Source organism: Pseudonaja textilis, chromosome 3 (genome assembly GCF_049901715.1).
Source record: "Pseudonaja textilis isolate UNSWEBS1 chromosome 3, rPseTex1.2, whole genome shotgun sequence".
NCBI lineage: Eukaryota > Metazoa > Chordata > Lepidosauria > Squamata > Elapidae > Pseudonaja > Pseudonaja textilis.
The window spans coordinates 167,406,943-167,432,952 of record NC_141992.1 but is presented as its reverse complement, the minus strand read 5'-3'; the positions used below and the strand labels follow the sequence as shown (position 1 = coordinate 167,432,952).

Sequence of the window (26,010 nt, the reverse complement as noted above, 5' to 3'; positions counted from 1 at the left end):
ACATTTTTTTAAAAATTAATATAATTTTTGCTTTCATGTCCATTAAAATGTAATACTGAGTTTAAAGATACCCCATGTGGATCTAGAAAATATCCGTACTTCAAAAAAAATTGTTGGTTGAATTTACGATTTTCTGCTTTTTTTAACTGTTTGGACCAGCTTGTTTAGTCACTGAAGTGCTTATAAACATATCATTTATCTATAATTACACAATATAATCAAACTAAAACTTGAAATCTAGATAATAATAGTTTACTAAAAAAAATACAAAACTGTAAAAAAAGATAGTTTCTCTTTGTTCTCCCTATTAAAAAATATTCTTTTCTGCACCAGATGAAGTAACTACTAAAGAGTCTTGAGGTTGAAATTTGAGATGTATTATCCCTGTCTGTGATGAAGTAGTACTACATCCTCTTGAAAAGACAACAGCACCCACCAGGTTTATTAGCACTCTCTTGGTCCCTCATATTGCCAGAAATTTTCAAGAGAGAAAAGATAAATCAGACTTTATGTTTAATCTAACAGAGAGAAATCAAACAAGCCTTTTCTAACAATTTCAAAACTGATCTGTCTTAGTGCATTCCAGTGATAGAGTTGAACACTTACAGTCAATCTTCCTGTTTTATTTTCACCAGCACTTTCTTGATGTTCAACTCTTAGCTGCCAAACATTGAAAGTTGGATTACTTGGCATTGTGAACTTATTAGAGTTTACAGCAGGAGCAGCCAACCTGGGGTAAATAAATCAGTGACCAAGAACAAACGTGACCTTTTTTTCATATCCCTGTCCAAGCTCTGAGTACAGTTTATTGCTTTTGACCTTACTGGCCCATACCCATGCACTCTATTTTTTCTGAGCCATAGATACTTTCAGTGTGATATTGGAATGGAATGGAATAGAATAGAATAGAATAGAATAGAATAGAATAGAATAGAATAGAATAGAATAGAATAGAATAGAATAGAATAGAATTCTTTGTTGGCCAAGTGTGATTGAACACACAAGGAATTTGTCTTGGTGCATATGCTCTCAGTGTACATAAAAGAAAAGATGCATTCCTCAAGAGTCAAGAATCATAAGGTACAACACTTAATAATAGTCATAGCGTACAATAAGCAATCAAATCATACTAGTAAATAGTCAATAAAGATTGTTAGGATACAAGCAACAATGTTACAGTCTTACAGTCATATATATGTATGGTATTCAGCTTTGTTCAGGTATTTTCCCATGTCATTATAGTTGTGCTTTTAAAGTTGTAGCAATGTTTTGGCAGAATCTCATCTGCCATCATCAGGCTTCTATATTGTGTTTGCCTGACAAAGCTGAATGACAAAGCTGAATACCATACATGTAAGTACCTGCGAAAACTTAAGAGAAAAAATATATATATATATATATATATATATATATATATATATATATATATATATATATATATATATGTGTTTGCAATAATGTTTAATGTTTGCAATAGTAACATTAAGGGATACATACATCTGCAATATCCCTTGATGTTACTATTGCAAACATTAATTTCTTGATTTAATTTAAGAGGCACACAACATTTGGGGGGTAAGACATGGTCTTTGAAGGGAGGACAGCACCTCCAAGGGAAGAAAGACTAAAGACACAGAAATGGCAGGGACTGGAGAAATATTAAATTTGATGAAGTTAAAATTTCAAATGAATGTGATTAATGTAGTTAATATGATTATCTTTCCCCTTTTAAAAAGATATCACATTAAATTACATTGCACAGAAACTGTTGAGGAAGTTCTGTGCAGTGGGACTAAATTAGAAATTTTTTAGAGCCACAAGAGAGCTCTTGTTCCTTTCAGTAATGATCAGGCTATGATACTGCATAAAGCAAAATTGTTGCAAAACCCAGTCCTTAATCTTTGAGAACAGTTAATGTATCATCATATGTCAAAGTCTGCTTAACCATGCTTGATAATGTGGCTCATTATGCTTTTTTGTAATGCTAAGACACTTAAAGCCAAATGCCTCATTTGCCATAGAGTATTTCTGCTGAGATCATCCACAATACCATTTAAAATATTTCTTTTGGAAATTCACTCATTCACGTGTCCTATGCACTATAATATAATAGGTCTTATAAAAACAATGTTTGGTTTTGCAGAATTCAATCTGGGTCAGTCATCAGAACCAGAGGTTTAGTCTTCTGAGCTTTTGGACATTCTGGTGAGAGAGAAGTTTCTGAGGACAGGCTCCAAAAGCTTGGAAGACTAACCCTCTGGTCTTGGTGACCAACCCAGATTGAATCCTGCAAAATTATCTGGAACACCTATATTTGCATTCGTGCTTAGATTTTATTTATTTTTACTTTTATATACAATTATATATATTTATAAATTTATATTATTATATAAATAATATGTATCTATATGGAGTGCAATGGCTCATTGGTTAAAGAAACTGAGCTTGTCAAGTGGGTTCTCACATGGATAGCCTGGGTTCGAGACTCAAGCACCATACAAAAGGGTCAGGTTCCATTCCTGCCCTGGCTCCTGCCCGTGTTCAAAGCATGCAAATGCAAGTAGATTAATAGGTACCACTTTGCTGGGAAGATAATAGCAGAATAAGAAGAGTTGGAAGAGACCTTGGGGGGGTCTTCCTAGTCCAATCCCCTGCTCTGGCAGGAGACCATATACCATTTCAGACAAATGTTTCAGACAATCTCTTTTTTAAAACTTCCAGTGTTGGAACATTCACAGCATTCTATGTGCATTTGGCATATAGCCATGTTGGCCACATGACCACAGAAAATGTCTTCTGACAACTCTAGCTCTCTTGGCCGAGAAACAGAGATGAGCACCCTGCCCTAGAGTCGGACACATTTGGACAGAGAAATCTTTACCTTTTACCTTTATATTTAATTGAATATGGAAAGATTTCAGAATAATTTTGGTAGCTTTAGAATCAACCACTACATTCTTTTCAATTCCCTTAAGTGGATAATATAGAGGAAAATCCACTTTTTACCACCTATTGAGGAAAAAACATTCTGTAGAAATTACTTTGGGAAATCATGGCAGTTGCCAGCTGCATAAACAGTATAGCAACATTGTTCAATTTGAGGAGTAAATAAATTCTCATCAGATTAGTGCAAATCTGTAATTAATATGACATTTTCTTTTAATCTCCAAAAAACAGGCTGTGGACAGCTTTGGGTAAGGATAGGAAACTGGCTGGGATTCTGTAGGGTGATGAACACATCCTGCAAAATGTGCAGTCCTTTTGACTCCCACTGAAAACAGCATGTGATGTTCTTGTAGAAGAGGAGATCCTTTATTCATTAAGAGAGAAAGGAGGGGAAGGACTTCCTCCTGTGAAATGTGTAGCATTCACTGTACTAATTAACTCTGCTGGGGTAAGGGGAACTGTGAGAGATCACAGGCTCACTGGGTGCATGCGATACCCACAGGATTGGGCTGATCTTGTAGGATTTGCAGTATCCTGGTCTATTTCAAAAGACTTTCCTTTATTTCAGCATTTTCAATAGAAGTGTGCACATCTGTCTTTATACCCAGCAGCTTTCCTGGCCCACAACAAGTCCTCTGTGAATTTCCCCAACGAAGCTCAGTGGGATCTCTGTCAGCTGCAAGATTTATGTCATCTTTTTCAGTCCTGAGAACTGTTCCTTAACTTTTCACATCTGGATTTAATTGGAAAGACATTAAAAGACATTAAGTGTGCTTGAAAAGCATATTTTAAGGAGGATCTTTATAGACACTTCCATTAAAGGAACTAGGAGAGTTTGGAATGGGATGTGGACAGGACATCAGCTGTTATTAGGGACAAAATTGCACTACAAATGGCTTCCTAGCAGTTTTTGAAGGAGACTCAGTTGTACTCCAGTGTGAATTAAAGGAAAGGACAGAAATTTTAAATATTCATAAAACTGTATATTTTGGTCATTATTTACTATTGTTCATTTATTGTAAGTTTCACATTTTTAGGTTCTGTTGTTTGGAATCACAGTAAGTTACAGTGTTCAAAAGAAAAACAAATACAGAAAATGTTACATCTCTTTGATGATAAACTAAGACAGTTTGGAAGATCTACTTTACAGATCAGAAAATGCTGCAGTGAGCCCCACAGTTGGCCAAATAAATGATCATCTTAGGAAAAGAAAGATGTATTTCATATATAAAGAACTTTGGTGAAAGGGTGATCTCTCTATTATATCAGATTCCTCAGTCCAAATATGGACATCCAAAAGCAGACACTCTATTATACTGCAATGGAAGGAGAAAAGGGCAGAGAGGATTATATTGCTCTTGAATCAGTGGTGGGATTCAACATTTTTTACTACCGGTTCTTAGTGGGCATGGCATTGCTTGGTGGGTGTGGCAGGGGAAGGATACTGCAAAATCCCCATTCCCTCCCCACCCCACCCCACTAACCTGCTTTCAAACTCTGCTCTTCTATGCAGGGCAACAAAAGAAGACCCAGAATCAGCTGGGACTTGGGAGACAGATGGGGGCGGGGCCAGTCAGAGGTGGTATTCCGAACTACTCAAAGTTTCCGCTACTGGTTCTCCAGAACTGGTCAGAACCTGCTGAACACCATCTCTGTCTTGAATACTTATTAGCTGACTTCGACTTCCTTTATCCTAAATTATTTCCATTCCATATAATTCTTAATTGAAACTGTAAGAACTGATTATTTTCTCGTCTTTTTTATGTTTGGTTTTTTTTCCCGTTTAAATAGTGGTTGATGGTAAGTTTCTTTGGCAGTTGTATGACTAAAAGGAGGTCTAAATACCACCCATCAATCAAACAGACCATTAAACAGGGAGCTATAGACTGTGGTCTATCTTTTAATATTGCATGGGAGTGCGATCCTACAATATAAACTTATTTATATCCACAAATCTGCCTTCTAAAGCAATATAAATAGAAAAGTCCTTCAACAAGTTGGCCTATTAGTGTGTATTAGGATTTCTAAGGAGACAAAATGACCATGGAACAATCATAGAGTAGTTTTGTATAGTTTTCAAAGCCTTTATCAGCTCTGAAAAACCTCGCAACAATTCAAAAGGAGAATACATATTAATGCGTAGATTTATACATTAATGTTGCATAGTTGTAATTACACTGTGACTATTAAAGCACTTTTTATAAATTACACTAAATGGGTAGCCTAACCTGGAATTACAGTTTAAGAGATAGCTATTTGCTGTGGTCAAATAATTTGTTGCTGTTGTCAAATAATGTAAGATGTCAGGCTATATATATGAATCGACAAGCACTTAAATGTAAACATTTTTTGTTGTGGAAGTAGAGTACTACAACCTTGCTTTTCTTGTTCTTAATATATTCTTGAAATAAATGTGATATTCAAAGACTTTTCCAAAGCAAAAGCATCTGTAGCTAAACAAACAGGCCTTTGAAATTATATCCTGCCTGTCTTTAAAGTAAAAAAAAATGTGTATGTGTGATGTTTTCCTTTTTATCTTTCAAGAAAAGCAAAACAAATAGTAGTAGAAATCTCTTTCTGTAAACCATCCCAGCAAAACAAATGGATTTGATTTATGATTCTCCACCTAAGTCTATGGCGGGGGTTGGGGGGTTGGGGAGGAGAATGAGTTCAAGATTTAGAGCACATAGAAGTATTATTTCTAAATTATTTACTCACAGATAGCACTGTTCTGAGTCAATATCCACCATCTGCATACATTTTGCAGAGTTTTGCATATTATCATATGTAATGGATGCCAATGGGAAGAGGGTTGGACTGGAACTAAGAGGTATTATGAACACAATATTAGTTTGGTATTCATGTGGGGTCACAGTCCTATTGAGACATTTCATCAATCTATTGCATCTGTTAGATTTATATACTTCACCAAGTGCTTGAACTCTAACATAAATTATGAATGAATCGGAAGACTTTTTAAACAAAAATTAAACAGGTAATACTTATATATTTCCTTATCTTTAAGCCAAACTTGAACCTACCAATTCTAAAGCCTTCAAAATGTTAATATCAATTTGTAAAAGCAATTGATAGAATTAGGAAGGAATATAAATCTACCAGACAATCCTTGCCCCATTGGGCCATTGTTTCAGAGATATTTCCTTACTAGAAATAGAATAACCAAGGACAGGCAAAAAAGCAGTAGGAGTAGGAGTAACTCCCAGCTTCCTATGGCTTTCCCATTAAGTTTCCTCATGATATTTGTGGCAGGAGACATTGGAAATATCCCTTCCTTTTCCTTTCCTTTCCTTGAAGCAGGTAAGTCACTGTTGCTGAGTGGGAGAGGAAGGGAGGGATTGCAAGACTGGCTGAGAAACTGTCACAGAACACTGAAAATGAAGATCATGTGACCACATAGTAGCAGCCACTAGCAATGAAACAGCCACATTTTCCCCAAATTTCATTCTTGGAAAACATCTCCTAGATTTGAACATATTCTATAAGTTAGCCTAATTGAAGTACCTTGGTTCAAAAATTGTTGTTCTATGTATACACCATTTTGCTTAGTTAAATATCATGATAATGAGAGTTTTAGTAATATATAGATTTCAAAGAATTTTATTCCACATTAGAAAAAAATACCTCCCATTTAAAAAAAAAATTTCTATATGTGAACTAGTTTAAAATGTAAGTTATGTTATAGCTATGGTATAGATATCAATAATCCCTGGTTTGAAAGTCAGATGTAGTAGTTAAGGCCAGGACTGACAACAGCAAAGCACTTCTGAAAAATGTCACTAAGAGAATTCCATGGAATTAAAATAATTAAAACTTAATTAGTTTAACATAGTAAATATGAGTATTTAATAACTCATTTTTGTACACTATAGATTATGATTTGTTACCAGATTTTGAAGAATCTCTGATAGCCATAATAAAAATTGGCAAGAACAAAGATGTTTTTTAAACATTAAAAAAAAAACCTAAAGCCTAGTATAGGCAGTAGTCATAGAAGCATCTTTATTTTCTTCCATGTAGTGATATCGTATCTATTATGTGTATATGGTACATGTGTCTGTCTCCAACGGGAAGCTCAAGTTAGTCTGTATATGCAGTGATCTGAGTCACATGACCAGGAGCAAGAACCATGAAGAGACCTACAATGAAATGGTTGTCAATATCCATTATATATATATATATACATACATACATACATACATACATATATATATAAATATATATATAAATATTTTGGAAAAGACAGAATATGATGGGAAATAAGCTTTTTCTTTCCTGAGACCTCCTAGAGATAAAGCAAAAAGACACTGATAATCAAGGGTTATTGGGAAGGGTAATCAAGGGTTATTTTTTTGAGAAATTATTTTAGGAGATACTATAGGTAATTCTCAGTTTGTGTTCATTCACCCAATAACTATTCAAAGATAAAGCAACACTGGAAAAAAGTAAGATATGACTGACCCTTGAAGTTCAAGCCATCTAAGGTCCCTCATGGTCTCATAACCATGATCCAGACACTGGGGTGCTCGGGTCATGATTATAATGCCACAGGGAATTGTGGTCACATGACAACATTGGTGAGCTCCACTGGCTTCCCACAAGCAAAGTCAATGGGGAAGCCAGCAGGGAAGGTTGCAGGTTGCTCTAGTAAGGTTGCTCCCACTTTTTCTCCCACCAACAGCATACGCGCACGCGCACACACATGAATCCTCCACCCACCCTGCCCTGGCTTGCATGTAACTGGCATCAGCTCTACCACGCCTTCCCAGGCCACACACCTACACATCCTCACAGCACCCCTACACTCATTATCTGGGACTCCTGCCTCTCCCTGCTTCCTGTAATCCCACACACTTTGGATTTACAAAGGCAATGAGGACTGCCAGGGATTGCTATTACTAAACAATGTGGTCACATGATGTTGTGCTTTATGACTACATCATTTAACAACAGCAATCCCAGTCCCAATTGCCATTGTAACCAAAAGTTTCCTGTACTCAACTAATTGCACAAAGCTTGTCCTGGGTATCCATTTTATCTTACATACTGAAGGTATGTATCTCTTTTTATGCAGGTCTGAGATCAAGAATTGTAGATATGCTAATGTTTTGCTAAGTAGGTTGTTTAGATTTTCAGGAAGTAGGCAGAAACCTAAGCCAGGGGCTAGTGAGGAATATAATCTTTAAATAATAGAAAACTAAAATATAATCCTTAAAGGATAGAAAACTCAAAGTAATCTCAGTTATGCCAAGCTTAAACATGCCTGTGCTGCATAGAATTCCAAATTTCTTTAAAATACAGATTTGCTGTATTTGCTGTTGGGATGTATTTTAATCTAAGCTGCTTCCAGATAAGCCCTTAGTGATGTAAACTACAACTTTTTTGGAGGGGTGGGGGGCTGGAGAAAAAAAACTCTGAGCCTTCTCAATCTCCATACTTAACTGTTGTAATGAACCAAGTTTCAATTATGTTTTCCAAAACATCTACAGATTGTAGTTAGGCTGAAGTATTGCCATTGGACCATTTTGTGGCAGGTGGAATGCTTACAATCTGTTTAAATGTTTGTTTGTTTCAAAGTACTGGTACTTTAAAGGTAATAAATGTTAATTCAGTGAGACAGAAAGTAGATTAGGATATAGATTATAGATTAGGAAACTTTCTGGAGTAACATCAGGAAGGATTTCAGGCTTGCAATGTTTTAACAATTGCACCTTCTAAAATAGGCTAGTGAAATCAAGAAAGAAGCAATTCAGCAGAAACTAATTTGTGAAATAATTTATGTGGAAACTTCTAGAGTGAGAACAGCATCATGTGCAACTGTTTAGCAGCATGTTGTTCTGCAACTCTGTGTCTGCCTTTTAAAGCCATTTTTGCATCAAACTCCAGTCAGTGGTCTTATGGATCTAGTGAGTCCCATAAGTCTATGATCTGTTAATTACTTCCTTGAAGAGAACTTTCTGCCCCACTGTACAATAGCCCTCACTTGTTTTCTGTTCAGTAACTGAGGTCTTATGCCATGTTCCCAAGCCTACCCAAAGGTCCGTAAGTAGCCTTGCAGTGTAGAGTCATTTCATTTCATCTACCTCTGATGACCTTCCCAAGAGAAGTCTGGTTGCTCCAGATGCTAATTATACATTTTGTTCTGTAGTATTATTTCTATAGTTTGCTTTGGTGGTATTATATCTGTTCAGTGCTCAGTTGCCCTTTTCGGCTGTTACTGGTATTCACCACCATACCACACATATCTATCTTTCTTTCTTTCTTTCTTTCTTTCTTTCTTTCTTTCTTTCTTTCTTTCTTTCTTTCTTTCTTTCTTTCTTTCTTTCTTTCTTTTTTTGTCGATTGATTTTTCTTCCAGTATTAAACTGTTAATATTTTTGTTGGCATTTTGCTTTTCTCAGTCCCTTTTACTGTTTTATAAGTTTTATATTCAGAGGGCTTTGAGTTGCAATTTAGAGCTCATAATGTGGACCCAACAATGAGACTTCTATTCTTTCAGCTAATTTTGTAAGCTTCTTTACATAGTTGTCAAAAAAACTTAAGTCAATTAACAATATAATACCTAGAAATAAGTCCCGTTTAGCTCATTGCTATTTGCTCACACCTAAATGCTCCAGCATTTGTGGGAAGATTTACTTAACAGCATTCATTTAAGATCATAAGAATTCAGAATTAATTTAGAAATAGACAACTGTAAGCCAAAACAGTGGATTGGTTGAAGGTTTAGGAGCATTTTTTCTTTAATAACAAGGTTTTTTTTTTAAATAACTGCTCATAAAACATTAAGAGCTCATGGCCAAGTTATCTTGTTTTATTTCTCCACCATCATCATGTTAATGTACTGCATCCTTTAGTTTATAAGCCTGAAGGCAGGACTGTGTAGCTTTGATTCTGAGAACCTTTAGGTTAAATCTTGAAATAGGTATGTTTTAGCTGAATGAATAAATACAGAAATAAATAAACATTGTCCTTTTTATAGACTATATAGAAAGGTTATATAGGTTAGGCTTCCTTCCAGTCTTCAGAATGTGTGCTAGTCATAAGATAAATGTCACATATAAACGGGAGAACTATTGAGTCACCAATTGGAAAGAAATTGGAAAGCATTGCTGTTATAATAAGAACGATGCTCTTAAAATAATTAGTTAGGACAGCCACTACATATAAAATGAAAAATATTGTCATCATAAGAATCAAACTGAAATCATGTTTCTCTAGAGTAGCCTCTATGCAAACTGTTTTTGTAAGAATGACCTGATGTTATTAAATTGTCATTACGCTATCCAGTTTCCCACAAAAGAGAACCAAAGGGAAAGAAATTAACAAATTTCAGTATGATTTTCTAATTTCTAATTGGCTTAAGGAAAACTAAAAACCACCAAGCTGATTGGAAACATGCATCTCCAGCCAGATCCAGACATATTTATAATAACAAGAGGAGCCAAGACAAATAAAGAATGGAATTGTGCATCCTGTTGGCATTGTGTTTTGGCATTGCTATATCTGTACAGAAAACAAGCAATACATGAAATGTGTAAAGACATCTGTTTCATAACCTATGGGGCTTTTCTCGCAGTTATAAAATCTTCTGAGGGAGAGAAATATTTCTGTACATTTATGCAGATGCTCTTTTGTTTAAAAAATCATTCAAAGAGGCTTTAGATAAAGAATTTGTCCGTGTCTGATATTCTGTCTATCTTCAGATTAACAAAAATTGACTAGCATCAAATCATTAAGTTTCTGACCTAGTTCATTGCAAATATGCTTAGTTTAAATTCATTGTCTTTGGAACACTTAATGGACATGATTTTATTCATTCCCCTCCCCCCAAATATATTGAAAAGACTTTCAGCATATCACAGGGGAAGAGTTAAAAGATAGTAAAATGTATTATAAAACTTTAATGTTTTGTATAGAATAGAATAGAACAGAACAGTATAGAATAGAATAGATTAGAATAATAGAGTTAGAAGGGACCTTGGAGGTTTTCTAGCCCTCTCCCCTGCTTAGACAGAAAACCCCACACCACTTCAGACAAATCTCTTTTTAAAAACTTCCAGCGTTGGAGTATTTACAACTTCTGGAGGCAAGTTGTTCCACTGATTAATTATTCTAACTGTCAGGAAATTTCTCCTTAGTTCTAAGTTGCTTCTCTCCTTGAATTTCCACCCATTGCTTTAATTCTTTTAAGTTAATTTTGTTTAATTCTTTCACTCTAGTATTTGATTTTAAGAACCAATCCTCAATTCCCTATTAGAGGCACGAAATATCCTGGAGGAAATTAGATATGCTTCTATGATCAAGATTCAAGAATCTCCAGAATCTAATGATCTCGGAATCTAACATCATCCAACATGACTTCAGTGGACACCCAGCAATTTATCCCAAACATTTCTGCTACTTAGATTCTGCAGTTTTCAAATAAAGAATTTCTACTGCTTAGAGAATTTCATTTTTTTTATTTCTTTGATTATTTCCTGTGATGTTTCAAGAAACTCAAAATGGTCCAAAATTACACATTCCTCTTATAGAAGACAAGAATAGGTATTATTCAACCTTTCACTATTATGGAGATTTTTTAAACGATTACCATAGTGATATATCATATACTGTTAACGAATGAAGGCTAATGCTTTCATGAGGTAGATGTTGTCTTAATGTTTTTTTATAGCTTTTATAGTTTTTATTGTTAAAATCATGCCACATTATTCCCTAATCTTTCCATGATTAAAAAAACAGTACAGTACAAAATGTGTTTTCATTAATGCTTCCTTGCATTTTAGCACTGTGCTTTTATAGAGATTAAAAGTACTGTAACTAATTCACAGCCATTTCATTATTTTAATAAAGGTCTTTCTTCATCCTGAATTGTTACTCAATCTAGTTAGGGCTTATTTAGAAAATAACATAAGAATTCAAAGCCATGTGGTTAATCAGATGGGACTCTGTAATGCTACTTAGAATAAATATAATTGCCTTCATTCTGAGACTGAGAATATTCATTTCTTTTCAGTCCTATCACAATCAGATTTCTCTAATTTGTGTGTGTTTGTGTGTCTGTAAAGCTCCCTGAAATTATATTATAATGAAAGATGCAATGCAGATGGCACCATTTTATCATTTTGATATACATTATATATCATGTGTGTGTGCTTATTTTAGTGCAATTTTATTTACTGTAATTTTATTCTGCCATGTAATATTTTGCAATAAATATTTTACTATTTTGTTTTAGGAAAGAATTCAGATAGATACATGTGTTTCACCTTTTTATCCTTGGAATTCCTTAAATGGGAACTAGTGCTCTTATTCAAAAGAATCACTTGCTTTTGTTGTAATACTTTCTTCAAAGAAATAGAGATACATGTTGTGGGTAAAGAAAGAAAGAGAGGTTCCCATGAATGAATTCTTCAAAATGCGTGAGAAACTAGGTTGATATTTCATTAAGGAGTTACAAAATTGCTTAACAAATTCAAAAATACTTAACTGAAGTGACAATGAAACTGTTTTATGTTAATTCCCTTTTTAAAAAATGTATTCGCTGTCATCATTTGTGGAAGTAACACCAGAAAGAACTGTGAGAATATTTAAGAAAAGTTCTCTCCAAGAAGTGATCAGCCTATTGAAAAGTTTTATTTAGCAAACCTATGCCATGTTCTTGCTTCAGAAAGCTCAGGGTGACATTCAAATGATTTCCAGATGGTCTTTCTTCAGGAAACCTTGCAACATAATGCTTATTTTCATCACCATCTTCCAGAGTTACTGTTTTGCTAGGACATTAATAAAATAGGGAATCTCACAATCTTATTTTTGCTTCCATCTACCTGGGGAAGTGATCACTATTATATACCATTATGAAAATTTAGCTTCTGATTTAAAGTATATAATTATGAAACTCCAAGTTGTTGATCAGATGTCAGAATGATATTTATATATAATAGAAACACATCAAATTAATGAGTAGCTAATAAAATAATGGAAATATGAAAATACATTTTTTCTGTATATTCTTAGAGGAGGATACTTCCAACTGGTACCACTTTTAATTTATTTTAATTTATTAAATTTACATGTTGCCCATATAAACAAAATTATTCAAGCATGGGTTATGATGAGATAATTGGGTCTTATTCCTGCTTTTTTTTAAAATCTGTATTGCCAAGCAAAAGAAAGCAAGAATTGGATGGGAATTTTCAATTGATATGTAGTGGTTGTCTTAGCTCATTTAATCAGAACCATTTACCACATGATCTCACCAGCATAGTATCTGAACATAAATATTGTTGTTCAACTTTAAAAAGTCTCCCTTGAGGTGACCTTTGAATCTCATATGCCATTTGCTAATAAAATTGTCTTGAAGATGTGCAAACCTGGACTTTACTGCTGTTGTTAATGTATTAATCTTTCAGAAGCGTCAAGCATCTGGGAGCAAATTTAGACAATAAACAGACTAATTCAGGCACAATTGCTCAGAAGTGCAAAGATTCAAAGGCCATTATCTAGGAACATCCCAACACCTGTGACTGTCACTGCATCCTTATAAACCTGTCATCAAGCAACTTGATGTGTAAGTAGAAAGGAATAAAATCAACTATTAATGCTATTATTTCAGTCTTATATGGAGACAGTACCATAATATTCATGGTACTGTTTATGAGCAAGAGAAAAAGAAAGAAAATATTGACTTTTTTTTTCCTACCCAGACAGGGAAAAAAATATTTAGGCTGCTCCAGAGATATTAAAAATTTAATCCAATAATTGGAGTCCTTAAAAAGCAAGTAATTAACAGTTGACCCAGAAGGTAGATGAAGTTAAGTTTACTCAGTTAAGTTAAATCCAACTCAGGGAAAACTAGAAGTCAACCCTGCGTTATACTTTTTGTAACGTGGAACAAATTCAGCTTTTATTTATTTTATTTATGTATTTATTTCTGATTTGTCAGTCGCTTACAAGATAATAGGTATAAGTATATACATAGTTATGAATACATGAAATGGGTACATATAAGAAAAATAAAAGAAACAATAGGACAGGGATGGTAGGCATGTTGGTGTGCTTATGCATGCCCCCTACAGAACTCTTAGGAAAGGGGTGAGGTCAATAGTAAGTAGTCTAAGGTTAAAGTTTTGGGGGTTGGGAGAAGAAACCATAGAGTCAGGTAGAGTATTCCAGACATTGACCACTCTGTTGCTGAAGTCGTATTTCCTGCAATCAAGTTTGGTGCAGTTAACCTTGACTTTGTATCTATTGTTTGCTCTTGTGTTGTTATGGTTGAAGCTGAAGTACTCATTGACAGGTAAGTCATTGCAATGTATGATTTTATATACCATACTTAGATCAGACCGAAGACGGCGTAATTCAAGGTTTTCTAGGTTGAGAATTTCAAGTGTGGTGGCATAAGGTATTCTACAACGCGTAGAGGAGTGGAAAACTCTTCTTGTGAAATATTTCTGGACTTTCTCAACTGTGCTAATATCAGATAAGTAATGTGGGTTCCAGACTGATGAGCTGTATTTGAGTATTGGTCTAGCAAATGTTTTGTATGCTCTAGTTAGTAGTGTGATATTACCAGAGAAAAAGCTACATAGGATTAGGTTAACAACTCTTAATGCCTTTTTGGCTATGTAGTTACTCTAACACTTAGATCATTAGAGATGAGTATTCCAAGGTCCTTTACAGAGCTTGGATCATCAACAAGGTCTTGACTATTCAGCTTGTATTTTGTTTTCTGATTTTTTTTGCCAATATGTAAGACAGAGCATTTATTTGTTGAGATTTGAAGTTGCCATTTGTTTGATAATTCTGATACATAGTCAAGATCTTTTTGAAGGGTAGCAGTATTGTCTGTGGTATTGAACAGCTTTACATCATCAGCAAAGAGAATGCAGTTGCTCTAAATATAATCACAGAGGTCATTTATGTAGAGTATGAAGAGAGTTGGTCCTAGAACACTGCCTTGGGGGACACCACTATTGACAGATACAGAATTTGATAGGACGCTCCCAATTTTGACCATTTGTTGTCTGTTTGACAGGAACCAAGTTATGCAGTTGTCCAGAAATACTATAAGATTATAGTTTTAGAAGTAGTTTGTCATGTACCATTGAATCAAAGGCTTTACAGAAGTCTCTGTAGATTGCGTCTATTGTTTTGCCCTGATCGAGTTGTGTAGTCCATATGTTTTTGCAGTGTAAGAGTTGCAGATTACAGGATAGTTTTCTTCTGAAACCAAATTGTTTATTAGAGAGTAGGTTGTTTGTCTCTAAGTGGAGGATAATGGATTGGTTAATAATTGATTCCATGACTTTACAGGTGATGCAGCATAAGGAGATTGGTCTGTAATTTTCAACTAGGCTGGGGTCTCCCTTTTTGAAGATGGGGATGACCATGGCTTGTGACCATAGGTTAGGCAAGAAGTGGTCCTGAAAGATTTTTCAAAGATTATGCTTAGAGGTTCTGCTATGGCAGTGGATAGCTTTTTTAAGAAGTAGGCACATATTCTGTCCGGTCCAATAGATAGGGATGGTTTTAAATTGAGTAGTGCTTTTTCAACATTGTCTTCTGTAAAATTGATATGTATTAGATCATTGTAGTTTTCTGTGGTTCGGCTAGGAAATACTGGGCATGATCCATTGCTGTTTACAAATACTGAGCCAAAGAATGTGTTAAAGATGTTGACTTTAATGGTGTCGTCGTTGCAGTCTTTACCATTTGGTCCTATCAGGGGTGGGATGGGCCTTGTGTCTTTGGGTTTGTTGTTTACAAAATTGTAAAAAGCGCAAGTGGAATTGGTGCATAGAAGGTTTTCCTTTTTAATGTGATAATTGGTGCATTCAGTCTTTATCTGGTGACATAAATTTTTGTATCGGCTTTTGAAGTTGGCAACGTGACCAGATTTGTTTTTCCGCCAGAGTGATCTCTTTTTGTATTGAAGCTTCTTTATTGTTATGGGTAATCTGTTTTTTGTTTTGTTTTGGGAGTTGTTGGTACATACAGTTTGATGACTCTTTTGACTTCAAGTAAAAATATGTTGTAATGGTCTTCAACAGTATTACATCCAGTGAATAGAGATTGCCAATCAAGGGATGAGAGATCATGTCTATAAGATCATAGTTGCCTTTTTTGAAGTTATAATTGGGGATTTTGTCATTGTGATGGTTTTTGTGTGGGCGTATGTTGAGACAAAGTCAATCATATTATGATCACTGTTGGAAAAGGGTTCTTTAGTTTGTATTCCATAAATTAAATTCAAACTATTGCAGAAGATGAGATCGAGGCAGTTGTTAAGTCTAGTATTGTTGGTTACTAGTTGTTCCAGTCCCAGATTTGTAACAACATTGTAGAAGGTTGCATGTATGGGTTCGTTGTACATTCGTTTAGGGTCCAGTAAATATGAGGTAGATTGAAGTCACCAAGAAAGATAAAAGCGTGTGGGCAGGATGTTGCCCATGTTAGTAGTGAATTTAGCTTGTTTACATGTTCGATGTGATAATCAGGTGCTCTGTAACATAGCAAGAATCGAAATGTGATATTTAAGGATAGTTCACAGATGATGGTCTCAGGAAGAGCAAGCTCCTGGGTAACTTGGATGTTTTTTAGATGTAAGGACTTTTTATAGAAGATAGCAACACTACCTCCTCTACGAATTTCATGATCTGATTGGTAAACATGATAGTCTCTTACTGTGGTAATGGAGTCAGGGAGAGATGCGTTGAGCCATGTTTCACAGAAAAATATGATGTTGAATTTAGCCATATTTAGTAAGAGGAGAAATTCAGGTATTTTATTCACAAGGCTTCTTGCATTGAGTAGCTTGCATTTAAGGCCAGCAGTAGTTGGAATTGAGGTAGTTAGGGGCGTGTGTGCCTAGTCTTGGCTGATGATGGATTGGTTGAAGTAGGGTTGTGGTTGAAGGTTAAAGCTGAGTTGCGGATTGTGTGACTTACTTTTGATACAGTCAGCACGGTAGTCAATGTACAGGTCCGTCTCTCCATTGTCTAGACATTTTTTTGAGTTCAGTGCGGAGTACACGGGAGCAGGCATGTTGCTGTGTAGTTAAGTCAGGGCGAGAACGGAGGTTCTTATGGTTGGTGTTGCTTTTGGCAAGTGAATTTATAGTATAAATGAATTTACGTTTGCTTGATTCATTTTTGCAAATGACCCTGCAGAAGCATGGGGTCACAGAGCCGTCTCTGTTTTTGAGCTCTTGGCCAATGCAGGAAATGTCAAGTATTTCACCAGGGGAGATGGTTGATGCTTGATAATTACTGATGATGTTTTGGACAGCTGTGATGTCATCATTGTCATTGATGTCCTCTAGACCAAATAAGATGGCGTTTGGATGTTTCCGTTCGTGCTCAACAGCTTCTCTGATGAGGATTGGGATATCGTTATTTGTCTGATTTATTTTTTTTGTGGATTGGGTTGTGGTTGTTGGGTAGAGATGTGGTTTGTAACTATTGGATCTTCAGGTTTTTGCGTTGTGTCTTTTTTTTCAAGGTTGGATAATCTTTCTTTTAAAGCATCCAGGGATGCTACTATGGTGTCAAGGGATGTTATTCGTGTTTCTATGGTATCAACTCTTTCAAACAGATCCAGTTTGGGTCTGCATGATTTCTCCTCAAAAAAGAAAATGTTAGTATTTTCAGATTAACCAAGGGTAGTGCTGTGATAATTATAGTTGTTGTCTTCCTATAGATTGTTCTTATGTCAGCATTATACATTGTTCCTACTATTATATTATAGTCAGTGGTGGGATTCAAAAAATTTTACTACCAGTTCTGTGGGCTTAGCTTGGTGGGCGTGGCAGGGGAAGGATACTGTAAAATCTCCAGTCAGAGGTGGCATTTGCCGGTTCTTTGAATTACTCAACATTTCTGCTACCAGTTCTCCAGAATATATTAATGATTAGTCTCAACATATATTTCAGATGAAAACTGTGGTGCTTTTAAATTTCTTTTTCTCTTTATTGACTGATAAAACATTTATCTCCTCAATTCTGTTCTCCATTGTGTAAAACACATATATACTTTGTTATGTGGTTTTATTTGCTTCACCATTATGTCAGTTGAGTGTTTTTAATCACTGTATGCTGATCCATTCCTAATGCAGTAAAATCTCATCAATTCATTATACAGCAATTGTTTCTTCTCTTTCTTGACTTGTAAATGACTGAAATCAGATTTGTCTTATATCACCTGCTATTAATAGCAAGAACTCAAATTAGAAGTGTACCTTCCATCCAGCAGCTGTCTGCAATGAAAGGGATGTCTTCTTGTAATCTGGAGTCCTATTTTTTTATGTTCAAATACTATTTTAAAAAATATAGATAGGCATTTTTGCCGAACAAAAAATCCCAGTAAAATGTAGTATATAGTAAGAATTTTTCAAGGGGTAGGGTTAGATGTCAAAAAGTCAAGATGGCATCCACAAACATATCATCAAAGTTCCTTTTATTACATGTGTTGTACAAGCATGTTGAATGAGTGACCATATAAACCAAGGGTCTTCCAAACTTGGCAAGTTTAAGACTTGTGGACTTCAACTCCCAGAATTCCTGAGCTAACATGACTGGAGGAGGAATCCTGGGAGTTGAAGTCCACAAGTCTTAAAGCTGTCAAGTTTGAAGACCCCTGATATAAACTATAAATAAATAAATAAGTAAATAACTAAATTAATAATTAATTAATTAATTAATGGCTAGGGCTTCAATGTCATGACTACAAGCTTCAATTCTGAACACAGAAAATGCACAGATAGAAGTGATACCATGTATGCTATTGTGCTTGAATATCTCCTTCAAAGGTCAGTGTAGCCAAGTAACTCCTATAAAATTCATCTAATCATTAACTATACCGTTTGCAGAAGAATGTATAGGAATCATGCACTTTAGGCATTTTAGTGTCATTTTGGAAGTACAGGAGAATCACTTCATTAAAAAGAGATAAAAAATATACTATCTTTCAAGGAAGGTTAAGAAGGTCAAAATGGCAGGTGTGGCCAGGAATTGAAACTTCTTTTGTAAAAAGTGGTGGGGCTTTGTTTGTCAGATCATGCCCACTATTGAAGCCTGAAACACACACACCTATAGATTGCCCTGCTATCCAGCTGCAAAGCTTTCAAGTATAATTCCGCATGTTAAAAACACCTGTATTTATATTTTTAAGACTGTTGTATGGCAATTTATATTAAATATGAATTTCATTGGACACGTGGAAATAAAGTCTCAGCACTCAGAACCAGCACTAAGCTGAATTTTCAGTGGCTAAGAAGATAAGTCTCAAATGTCCTGGCTTTCCCCATGCCAGTCTGAAACAAGATATTCAAATGGATGCAATATGCAAGTGCCTGTAGGTCATAGAATCTAACTGTGTGGGTTGAATCTAGTTCTTTATCTCCTGTGGCAGAACAGAAATTGCTGGGAGATTGTATTCCTCCTTCACATTCACTTCTGGTAATGTGCCTGGTCCCAAATCATCTCCAAACATGAGCAAAAGAGACTCCTGTTACAATAACAAATGTTCACTCACATGATAAATTGATGTGAGTGTGGGTGTGTCCATCCATATATTTTATTTTGAAATTAAGATCATAAAGCAGTCTACTGTTTCTCAGTTGCTGAGAATAAATTATTTTAAATATAGTTGCTTTACAAATTAACATTTTAATTTGGTAGATAATATCAAAATATCCACATCAATTTAGTCAAAACTACCACATCCTTAAAACTCCTCTGTGGTTGTCTTGTTCAATGTCTCATTTTCCAGAAGCAAATAGGCTTTCCTGCATGTGATCCTAACGAACTGAGATTTCACTCAAGAGGCAAGGACAGCATGAACATTGGGAGGAAGTGTCATCTTGGGTCAAATGCTGCTGAAATTAAAATTGGAATCTAGTTATTTTATGCACATAACATTTCAGAATATCCAAGTTCAACAACCGTAGAGAAATACTGGGTCAGATCCCGTGGACAGAAATTCTGAGGTCAAAGGAAATGTGAATACAGGAGGGTTGGGAACTTCTAAAAAATGAGATATTGGAAGTACAATTGCATGTCATTCTAACAAATAAAAGTGAAGCTGGGAGCCAGTTTAAGAAACCACTAGAATATTGTTTTCCTTCCTTCCTTCCTTCCTTCCTTCCTTCCTTCCTTCCTTCCTTCCTTCCTTCCTTCCTTCCTTCCTTCCTTCCTTCCTTCCTTCCTTCCTTCTTATTTTGCATGAACTAAGAATTAAAAGGAACATATACAGTATAGGATATGAGAAATAGGCATGATCACCAAGGAATTGTACAAATAAGTAGTAATATCTGTAAAAAGTAACTTGGGAAGCTAAAAGCAAGGGAACTCAAGGGAAGCTAAAAGCAACAAAATGGAATTCCTGACTGTGTCAGTTGTAAAAGGACAGAAAAGGAAGTCATAAGCCTCTTCCTAGGAATTCATCAATACCAATTTGCTTCAGTTTTCTCCCCCAAAGAGAATTGTATTATCCCAAAGCTTATATGTGTTTAATCCATTGCAGTGAGTGGAGTAGATATAAGAGTTCTTCATCTCTTCAATCAGTTCATGAGTGCTTGGATATTTTATTATATATCCCAAATTATAAACCTTCTGAACAAAACATGTTTACATATTTCTCATTCATCAGTATGGGTTTATACAGTACTAAAAATAGTATTAGGAAATGTCTTGTGCTGATTATTATATTTTGTGTTATACTAATTTATATTCTATATTTTTTTAATTACTTGTACTGAGCTTACATACTAAGCCCAAACTAAAGAGGTACATGATGCTTAGCTTAGATGCCACTAACTGGGTAGAGCGCACATGCATGAATGTTTCTTCTATTTCAGGGTTCGATGACCAGGAGAAACATAGATGTGGGCAAGTGGGGTAAATGTGGCCTGACAAGCCAATACTTCTTACTCAGAGAAAGAAACAATAAAGCCGAGTTCTTTAGAAACCAAGATCTCAGTGAGAACACTATCCATGGATCCACAAATTGGATACAAAAACTCTACTTGAAGATGGATGTTATCTAACCTTCCATTTCTTACAGTGTCCAACTAAAGGAGTCTGGGAATCCCACCCTTAGGACAGAAAGGCAATAGTTTGTCCAAAGCTGTTCCTTAGCAACCAGAAAGTCAATGGCAAAGCACACTGACAGGATGCTGAATATGCATTTCTCCCACAGGACTGCAGCTTGTTTCAGCCTTTGCTATGGCGGTACATCTCCAGAAATCCTCTTTGTTGTAGATTCTTTCTTTGCTGACTCAGATGGTTAAATCCAAGTAATTTAAAACCAAAGTGTAAACTTGCAAAAACAGATTTTTAAATGTAGAAGGTGTTAGGAATATATAATATAATCATTTATTTTGGCTGCTTTGTTAAAATCTTGGAATTGTTTATTTGTGACTTGTGTTATGCTCTTATTAAGAATTCATAGTTATTCATGCCACATGTACAGAACTGGTTTTAAAACAGCTAGCTCATCTTTTTCATCAAATATTTTATACATGACAATATGTTAATATTAAGAAAAGCATGGGCACATTAAAACAAAATCCTTTGATTGTTAACAGCTCTGTATAATTAACCAAAATGTAATCACAATTCACCCTTGGAAACTTTTTGGGTGTAAAATACATCTTTGAGCCAGTTACAAGAAAAAATAACTTTACTATCATTTGAGATTCATGAAAATCTGAGACATCTGTGGTTGGGTTAAAAAATTAAGGTGTCAACTTTGTGATTGAATCTTGACATTTAGCCATCTTGACATTTAGAGTCCCTAAATGGAAATACAAAAGAATGGGGAGAACAACAGTACTTGTCCATTCTCTTACATTTAATAGACAATCACTAGTCTTTTTCACAGATACAAAAACATTATGTAAGCTTTTGTTCACATTATAGACATAAAACATTACTTGCTTTAAAAATAATAATAATCAGTGCTCTAGTGAGTGATTTGGTCCAGCATTCTGCATCCCAGAATGGTCATCTCTTCCATCTAAAATAGGACAAAGGGATACAAATTCCACTCTTCCCTGATATAGCTGATTTTAATATATGTTGCCTGACAATCAGAACATAACCATCAAAACAAGGTGCTATATGGTCTTTTATTCTATAAATTTGCCTGATTCACTTTTAAAACTAACCTAATTACTTACATCCTAGTCTTCCTACATTTTACTTCAATGTGAGTATAACGTTACTGGAGAAATTTGTTTTTTTTTTAAACTTTCTACACCTCTATCAGCCTCCTGTCTAATCTAAAATAGCTCAGATTTTGTATATTTTTTTCATTATAACTCCTGGTTATTTTGATTGTGTTTTTTCTAGCTTACAATATTCTTTTGAAGAAGTATGATTATCTATGGTATGCATAATTGATGGCTTAAAATTAATTTCTCAAAGACACACAAAACCAAATCGACATTTAGCAGGTGGGCATTTTGAAAAAGGCATGAACATATCAGTCATACACTATCAGTTCTAAGAGTTGCAGTACTGCGGGTCAATTTATTGTTTTAATCTACAAGCTATGAAATCAAGCTATGAATTCAAGAAGTATATTCCTGTGCAACAAAAATGTTAACATAATAATAAATGACTGAGTAATATTGATCAATAGTCGACATATTGACTATTGATCAATATTACTTAATCATTTATTATTATTATAATGTTACTCCTTTACATATGGAATTAGTCAACCATAGTTTAAAACAAAAAACATTGCAATTTTATAACTCAATATTGGGAATCTCGGTAGGTGAGTCTCCTTGGCTGAACTTCTCTAGGCTTAGAAGTGAAACAGATTTAGATGTTTGGAATCTTGGTCTTGCAACTTCTGGTCAAAGAGCAGGCAGTAGTTGTGGCCAATTGAGCTTTTGCATTGCTTTAGTTGGATGCCAGGTGTGCCTACTCCTGAACTGTGTACCTATTCCTTGATTGTGAAACCCCTTAGATAATCACTTATGCCTTAGTTACCTCACAGTTGAATTATTGCAGTATTCTATATGGACCTGCTCTTGAAAATCATTTAGAGGCTAAAATTAGCCCTACTTATACTGATACTACTGCCCATGAGCTGCATTGGTTACTGGTAAGCTTCCTGGTACAATTCAAGTATTGGTTGTGCTTCATGGCATAGCGCCAGATAGTTGTTTTTTTGTAAAAAAAAATTTAAATTTTTTTGACAATGAACCTAAACAAACATAAACACAAAACAACAAATAAAACCTTTCAGTTGTACAGTGTGTTGGTTGATACATATTTCTTGTGCACAATATCTATCGTCTTTCCCTCTTAGACTTAGATTTATATTCATATTATATTAATCAACTTTCTATATCATGTTATGTTATCATTACTGGCATAGCGCCAGATAGTTGAGGGACAACTTGTCTCCTATACCAGTGTTTGTGAATTTTTTCGTCACTGAGTGCTGAAATGGGAACGCGCATGCGCGGGTGAGGGCTAGAAACCAGAGCAGCTTCCCAGCATGCATGCACATACTGGAAACTGGAAGCTCAACTTCCCGGTGAGTGCATGCATGCTGGGGAGATGCTCTTTTGGTTTCTGGCACTCCCACGTGTGTGAAGACCAGTTGTCCAGAGTGCATGTGCACCGAAACCCAGAATAGCAACAGGCGATGGCTGGTGTGCCCGGAGAGATGGCTCTGCATGCCACCTCCAGCACATATGCCATAAGTTTTCCATCACGGTCCTATGCTTTCTGTCTTGGTAAGATCAGGCTGAGTCAATGTGCTTTGAATCCCTTCAATCAAACAATGGGGATTGTGATTGGGAAGGAAAGCTTCTTTGTGATTCTTTTGTTCTGAAATGGTAACCCCGCAAAAATCCATGTAGCTTCCATGCTAATGATGTCCCAGAAGTTTTGGGGGTAGATTTAAAAATATGACTGTCTTGTCAGACATTGGGGTTGAGTGTTTGTGGAACCCGGAACATGCTGCTGTTGTTGTTTTAATGTATGGTATATAATGTATGGTATAATGTATGATATATGGATAACCCTTAAGGTTATCTCTCTAATATATTTCTGTTTTTAAAGTGTAAGCCATAATTCTGGAGTTGGGCAATCTCTAAATCTTAACACCAACAATACCTCCAGCTTGCAATCCCCTGTGCAGCACATGGTGGCTATTATTATCTACTGCAAAATCTGGGTGGTAATTCTGACAGAAGGGAGGGAGAGAGAAGGAGAGAGAAAGAGCAATAATGATGCCCCATTTATCTGTTTTATTATTTTAGAAAGGGGATGCTTTAAGAATTACCAAACATCTTTTTTAACACCTGACATTAAATGGTTTTGTTCTCATCGGCTCTCACAAATGCTAACTTCAGCCTGTGATTTATTTAAAACTTTCCTTTCCCTTAATTTCACCTACAAAAGGTTCATTCTTCCTGTATGAACCTGCTTTGTCAGTATTTGCTCTGATTTATGGAAGATTTCAACCAAACAAAATAACTATCCTTTTTCTTTTCATTAGAGCTAATCCCCAGAAAGACACTTTCATCTGCCGATTAGTCATGCCCCTGCAAGCCTCAATAACCCGAGGGTAAGTTATTGATGTGTTAAAGATGTAATCGCAAAGGCTCAAGGCAGCCAAAGAAATCTCACTTTTTTATCTAACCATGGCATCATTTTGAGTCATTTTAACCCTGATAGGAGATCCAGTGTACTAAATCATCACCCTGATCATAGTTGTTCTTATGTTAGCTCCTGCTGTAATTGGTTCATGATACTGAATACCTCAAAGGTTAAAATGAACAAGCAGAAAATGGCATCCAACTATAATTAATTCAGGAGGTATGTGATGAAGATATGTGACTAATTCTATCACAGTCTCATTATTAAGCAATGATTATTGCACTCCAGGGAATCATTGGTGAAAAATCCCAGTTTTTAAAATTAATATTTAAAAGGATATTATCTTACTTTAAATAAATTGTCTTCCAATTCTGTTATTTCTTTGTGATACATTGAGGAGTAGCTTGAACTGGATGATTAAGGTAAAGGAATACAGATAGTTCTTGACATATAACTGGTCATTTTATGACTGTTTGGAGTTACAATGACCTTAGAATGGGTGCTTTATGACTTGTACTTCCAGCAATGGCAAAATGTTGCTTCTCTCTCATGGTCACATGCTCACTTTGGTTGCTTGGCAACTGATTCACACTTAAGACTAGCTGCAGCATCTTACAGCCTTATGACTGTTATTTGCAATGGAATGAATTCATTTGGAAGATTGGGTTTGTTTAACCATATTCCTTAACAATTATGATATGCTTAACAATTGCCATGAAAAATGTCAGAAAAATAAGTCCATTCACATGAATTCCTTGATTTATGACTGCAACATCTAGATTTCCATCCCAATTGTTCTCAGAAGTCGAGGACTGCCTGAAGCTTTTTAAGTGTTTTCTTGTTTCATTTTACAATAGCAGGTTTGAGTGTTCTCTGAGCAAAAAGGTAGGATATTTATTTATCTGGTATATATTGTTGCCTATCTCACCTGCCACCAGTGGCTCTGGGTATCTTATAACAATTAAAAACAGCAATCCATTAAAAAATTTAAAAAACATAATATGACATTAATCATCCAAACAACAGCAAAAGAAATTAACTTGAACATATACCAAATGTATATTCAAATGTAATGAATTTCTGATCATTGCAATGGGAATATGCTTCTTCTATTTTCTCCCACCAATCCTTGAGATAAAGAAAGCACCCTTTTATTTTCCAAACTAAATTTGCACAGCTGTTTCAACCATTCTTTATAGGACTTGGTTTCCAATGTCCACACAGTTACTTTTCTTCTAGATAATGTTCCAGTGCCCTTAAAATATAGTGTTGGAAAAATATAGAAAAAGGAGGACTTTCTCAACTGTATTAATATCAGATACGTAATGCGGGTTCCAGACCGATGAGCTATATTCAAGTATTGGTCTAGTAAATGTTTTGTATGCTCTAGTTAGTAGTGTGATATTGCTGGAGAAAAAGCTACG

At 35.3% G+C, this 26,010-nt stretch overlaps 1 non-coding gene across 6 annotated transcripts in view; it reads left to right on the top strand.

Moving 5' to 3' along the window:
- LOC113439836 (uncharacterized) overlaps positions 1–26,010 on the top strand; it is a 159,331-nt gene that overhangs the window by 97,654 nt on the left and 35,667 nt on the right. For 5 of the 6 annotated variants that reach the window (XR_015743239.1, XR_015743235.1, XR_015743234.1 and 2 more), the window contains one exon: positions 24,486–24,554. This is a non-coding gene — a transcript (uncharacterized LOC113439836). Of the gene's footprint in view, positions 1–13,373; positions 13,532–24,485; positions 24,555–26,010 lie in introns of all 6 variants that reach the window. The other variant, XR_015743236.1, reaches the window with a different exon arrangement.